The sequence below is a fragment of the Chlorocebus sabaeus genome, chromosome 1 (assembly GCF_047675955.1).
Source record: "Chlorocebus sabaeus isolate Y175 chromosome 1, mChlSab1.0.hap1, whole genome shotgun sequence".
In the NCBI taxonomy this organism is placed as follows: Eukaryota; Metazoa; Chordata; class Mammalia; order Primates; family Cercopithecidae; genus Chlorocebus; species Chlorocebus sabaeus.
The window spans coordinates 32,072,519-32,078,598 of record NC_132904.1 but is presented as its reverse complement, the minus strand read 5'-3'; the positions used below and the strand labels follow the sequence as shown (position 1 = coordinate 32,078,598).

Below are 6,080 nucleotides of genomic sequence, written 5' to 3'. Positions count from 1 at the left end.
AAAATACCAGAACAAAGAAGAAACTTAAATCCTGAAAATATTAATGTAAGTAAATAAAGGAAAAAAAGAAAAATGTATTTGTTCATTTAACAAATGTTTATTAGTCTCTTCTATATTCAAAATGTAATTGATTTTTTTTTTAATACAGACATCCAGGCTGGGGGTGTTGGCTCAGTTCTGTAATCCCAGCACTTTGGGAGGCTAAGGCAGGAGGATCGCTTGAGGCCAAGAGTTCGAGATCAGCCTAGACAACATAGTGAGACCCACGTCTCTACAAAAAACAAAAATTAGCTGGGCATGGTGTTGCATACCTGTAGTTTCACCTACTCAGGAGGCTGAGGTGGGAGGATGGCTTGAGCCAGGGAGGTAGAGGCTACAACTAGCTATGATCGCACCAATGCACTCCAGCCTGTGTGACAGAATGAGACCCTGTCTCAACAAAAAAATAAACACAGACCTTTTTCTCAAGGAACACTAGTAGAGAGATACAGATATATAAAATAATTATAATACAATGTGATCATGTGTGAAGATGGACACCCAGCATGAGAAAATCAGGGGTGGCTTGGGAAGGCCAGTCAGCCTGAGGAAGGTGACTTCTGGGCTGAGACTTAAAATCTTAAAAGACAAGACATTAGTAAAATGAAAAATTAGATAACAGTATTTTAGAGGGAAAAACAGCATAACTAAAGGCACAGATGGAAGAAACATCATTTTAAATGAAGAACTAAAAGTAGCGTAGGAAGATTGAAGTCTAACAGGTAAGGCTGAGAGAAGATGAGATGAGGCTTGAGAAGCAAGCAAGTCTTAGGGGGTCTTTTATGTCATGTTAAGGAGGCTGAACTAATACCATCACATATTCTGCTCTATTATACCAAATGCCTTGCCACATATTCTCTGTTTAAACATATTTTAAAATCAGATCAAATTCCATCTCCTCTGTGAAGATTTTCTTACAAATCCCATTCACACCAATTTCTCCTTTTCTGAACTATACTTACTGTCAGATCATATGGTTAGCACTTTATTGTGTATATTACCCCATTCTGTTATTGTCTATTCCACATAATTTTGCACTTTATTTTATCCATTTATAATACTGCCCATAAATGTTACTTTTTCATTAACTGCTTCATGTTTGAAGAAGGCTTATTAACCTCCAAGTAGGGAAAAACCTTGAGAGCATAGTGAATACTTGATAAACATTTTATTAAATTGATATAAATTATATAAAATTACAAAAACCACTTTTAGTTTCTTAAAATATTTACACTATTATGAGTAAAACATTCTCTATTCATACTAAAATCTTTACCAAATTGCTCCTTGTTTTAACAAAGGGAAGATTATATATATAAATTTTAGAAATTTAGAAATAAAACATTAACTGTATGATATGTGTGAAGAGATTGAGAGAATTAGATATTCTGTCCACAAAGATCATTATGAAACCATAACATAAAATAAGCTACTAAATGTACTGTAAATTCAAAAAATCTAAGGCAACATTAGTACTAGAGACTTTTGGATCAAGTACATAAACACTAATTTTGGCCACCTTATAAATAAAACTTACGAAAATTCCTTTAAGGATTTTTTAAAACCCTTACAACTTTTAACTAAACTAAACTCCAATTTTTTTCAAATATGAAAAAAGAATTGCCAAATAGCTTAATAAAAGTTGATTCCAACACAGCTACAAATATACTGCTCATTGAACTTAACTGAAAATAAGTTTTAGTTTTATATGAAATTAATCAGTGCCACAAAATCTCATAAAGGTTTTTCTTGTTACTAACAGAAAATTTCCATAGGTCATCAGGAAATTAAGAAAGCTGAATGACTTCCGATGTGTTTCTCTGTCATGTCAACATTAGCAAATAAATGAATTAGGAAAATGACATGAATAATTTACAACAAAAATTTTCACCTAAATGTACATTACAACAAAAACATTTCTGCCTTAATTAGATACATGATTATTTCCCAAAGTATGTTCTAAGTGGCACAAGGCCCACAAGATACATTTCTAAAAACAGGTTCCACAGTCAAATAAATCTGAGAAATCCCATACACTAACTCCCCATTTCAGAGATAAGCAGTCCCATTAGCTTTGTTAGAGCCTGTTTAACTTTAATCCATATTTCCCAAGTTTACCTTGACCATGAAACACTTTTTTTCACAATTCAGAAGACAAGCCAGTATTCTGGGGAACATGTATTCCAAAGAACATACTTTGGAAAATTCTAATCCACAAAATTGTTATATGTTCTTCCTTCATTAGTGGCCTAAACTGATTGTAAAGAATAATTTCCCAATTAAAAAAACACCGTTCTCAGACAGGTGTGGTGGCTCATGCCTGCAATCCCAGCACTTTGGGAAGCCAAGGCAGTGCAATTGCTCGAGTTCAAGAGCTCAAGACCAGACTGAGCAACATGGTGAAATCCTATCTCTACCAAAACACAAAAACAAAAAGTATCCACTTGCAGTAGCGTGCTCCTGTAGTCCCAGCTATTCAGGAGGCTGAGGTGGGAGGATCACTTGAGCCCAGGAAGTAGAAGCTGCAGTAAGCCAACACTACACCACTGCACTCCAGCCTGGGCAACAGAGCCACATCCTGTCTCAAACACACACACACACACACACACACACACACACACACACAATTCCCACCACTGTTCTCATTCAACTGTTACCAGGACTGATAAAAGAACATAATCCATCAACAAAGACATTTACTATTGCATCAATGACTTATTTCAACTATAGCCCTAACACAATTTCCCAAAGTGTGTTCCATTAATAAGCACAGCACAAAAAAAGAGGACCCCATGGTCTAGTGCAGTAAAACTGTAGACTGTGACTCATTCATGAGTCAAAAAAATCAATAGAATGGGTCTTGACCAGAATTTTTTTTAAAGGAAAGGCTGGACTAGTAAAAAATAAAATAAAAAACGTAAGTGTACACTGCTTATGGTAAAGGTAAGTATTGACTCATGTGTAAGTATTTACTCATATGGTAAAGGTAAGTATTGACTCTTAATGTCGGCTGTAATCAGAGAAGTTTAAGAATGTTCAAAAAAAGTTAGGTTAAACAAGTTCCTTTACCGCAGGACATTTTAGAGCCCTTAAATGAATTCCAAGAGTATTTCTGGCCACAGAAACCTTTTTTTATTGAAGCGTCTCACAGGACTAGTGCTCCCTGGAACACAATTTAGGAAATACTGCGTTTTGGAAACGGTGTACCTCCAACTGTCTTGAGGTACACTATATAAATAACAGTGCCCACTTTTCACCTCCTTCAGAAAACTCACAATCAGACTTTTCATCTTATAGCATACTTCACAATTTGGTCAAACTTGCAATAACTTTAATTTGGTTAGCATGAAGTGGTGGTTAAGCATCTGGGTTTCAATGCTAGCTCCACCACTTGTCGGCTGTGTAATCAGCCTTGCATTGTTATTTAATCTATTTCCCATGGTTTTCTCACGAAGTGTAAGGAGAATACTGGGAATACCTACAGTACAGGGTTTGGGGTTTGTTTTCTTAGGATTAAATGAGATAATCTCCAGCACCTGGCGTGTAATAAGCATTCCACATATGATATCTATTGCTATTAGAATAACACTATCGCCACACCTGTACAGTTATTCCGAGATACACGGCCAGAGCGAAAGAAACTAAAAACACTATGCTGCCGCCTAGTGGACACTCGGAATTTAAAAATCTGTCATTCGCTTCCTTCCTGACACTACGATATGAAGTCGTATGGAAATTAAAACGTTTTCTCAAGCTGCATTAACACATTTTATAAATCATCAAAGTGAGGAATCTAATTTTCCAAAACTAAACAACTACCCCAAGACAACCCTGAAACCAGGGAGGGTTGTAAAGACTCAAATTGGCCGAAGAAATGGCTGAGAAAAGACACCAGTGAAGGACTACAGAGGAAACTCCACCCACAGAGTATTTGCTGATTCTCAGGTTGGGGTATGTCAGTATAGGTTTTTTCTTCAAGGTATAATACAAAGACAGCCATTGGAATTTATCACAACTAAAGCAAAATAACCAATAATCACCAGTTCGAGGATCTCAATGTAAACAGAAGACTCCGTGGAATCTTCACATTTTCTTTCTAAAAGAAGTGCAGTGACCGTAAAGGTTCCCATAACTGACTTAAGGGTTGTCACTTATTTTCAAATCAAAGTGAAGTGGAAGATTGCAGCAATGACATGAGTAATTTATTTTATTTTATTTTTTAGACAGAGTCTCGCTCTGTCGCCCAGGCTGGAATGCAGTGATGTGATCTCAGCTCACTGCAACGTCCGCCTCCCGGGTTCAAGCGATTTTCCTGCCTCAACCTCCCGAGGAGCTGGGATTACAGGTGCCCGCCACCTCGCCCGGCTAATTTTTGTATTTTTAGTAGAGCCGGTGTTTTGCCATGTTGACCAGGCTGGTCTCAAACTCCTGACCTCAGGAGATCTGCCCACCTCGGCCTCCCAAAGTGCTGGGATTGCAGGCGTGAGCCACCGCCCTGACCAAATAATTTATATTTATAATTCAGCATTATCAGTATTTAGCACGGCAGTCATCTCATTCCCAGTGAGATTCCATTTAAATTTGCTCGTGCAAGGCACTTTGGGGGAAACAAAATTACCAGCAGAATGAAGAAAAAAATAGAGAAATGTCTTTGGAAATTTACATACTTCTGCAACTGCACTAGCACTTTCGCACTTAAAACATTCTGCAAAGTAAGGTTCACCAAAGAAAAACTCGAGATTCACCAATAACAGTTCCAAATGTTGCCAACTCTTGAGCGGTGAGAGTTGTTTGAAAATTTGCACAAGTAACAATCGACATTACTACATTGCATTCATAAGGCAAACATGAGGTTTAAAACAAAAACCACCACCACGCAAGGCACATGTACAGAAGGCGCTTCTCCACGAAGAACAGACGAGACCCTCATGACTCACCCACAGTCTCAATCCTGCCCAAGGAGAGATCCAGATGGAGGCCTGAGGGTGGCTGCTTCTCCTGGGTCGGGAGCGTGGAAGATTCTAGACACAGCCCAAAAGTCAGGAGGCTCCAGGCCAAAGCAGCCCCTTGGCAACCAGACCAAGGAAGGGTAGGTTAGGCAGCTGGAGGTGCAGGGCAAACCCGTAAGTGGACCCACGATGAAAAGATTAGGGCTGCTTCCTAAACAGCCCAACTACACGCTTGTGACTGCTCCGAGTTACCTCAGTGAAGCGCGCCTCTAGCTCCTGTCAGCCCTTCCGGTTCACCTTTTCCCGCGCTAGGACACTTCCGGCTTGAAGGTCATTAGCCTAAGATAAGTGGGTAATCTTGAGCATCTGGGGCAAAATATGATTGATTTTATTTTCTTTTTAAATACAAGCTTCGGAAAAGATCCCTGGATATTTGATGTTTTTCCTTGTTTAAGTATAACATGTATTGGCTTATATATTCAGGTTTTGTTGTTGTTGTTTGTTTGTTTTGAGACGGAGCCTTGCTCTGTCGCCCAGGCTGGAGTGCAGTGGTGTGATCTTGGCTCACTGCAAGCTCCACCTCCCGGGTTTTCACGCCATTCTCCTGCCCCAGCCTCCCAATATATTCGTTTTTTCAAAAAAGTCTTTGGAAAGATGAAAGAAAAACGAGTAAGTGTTACCTGTGGAGAGCAACGGGAAGCCTGTGCATGAGAACAGGAGAGAGAGGGAGACTTCACTGAATAGCTTTTTATACTTTCTGATGTTTGCTTCATGTGAATGTGTTATTAATTCAAAAAGTAAATGTTGGCCGGGTGTGAGGGTTCACTGGCTCATGCCTGTAACCCCAACAATTTGGGAGGCTGAGGCAAGAGGATTACTTGAGGTCAGGAGTTCGATACCAGCCTGGGCAACATGGTAAGACCCCCCCCCCCCCCCACATCTCTACCCAACAAAAATTAGCTGGGCATGGTGGTGTGCTGCTGTAATCCCAGTTACTTGGGAGGCTGAGGCAAGAGAATGGATTGAGCCTGGGAGGTCAAGGCTGCAGTGACCCGAGATGGCACCACTGCACTCCAGCCTGGGTAATGGAGC

The 6,080-nt window shown here is 39.6% G+C and overlaps 1 protein-coding gene across 1 annotated transcript in view; it reads right to left on the bottom strand.

The window, feature by feature from the left end:
- The window catches only part of CCDC73 (coiled-coil domain containing 73), a 170,649-nt gene extending 165,359 nt beyond the window's left edge, over positions 1-5,290 (bottom strand). Inside the window, exon 1 of the mRNA XM_037999541.2 lies at positions 5,241-5,290. The gene's annotated coding sequence lies outside the window, so the exon portion shown is untranslated. The remainder of the gene's footprint in view (positions 1-5,240) is intronic.
- Positions 5,291-6,080: the final 790 nt, after the last annotated feature.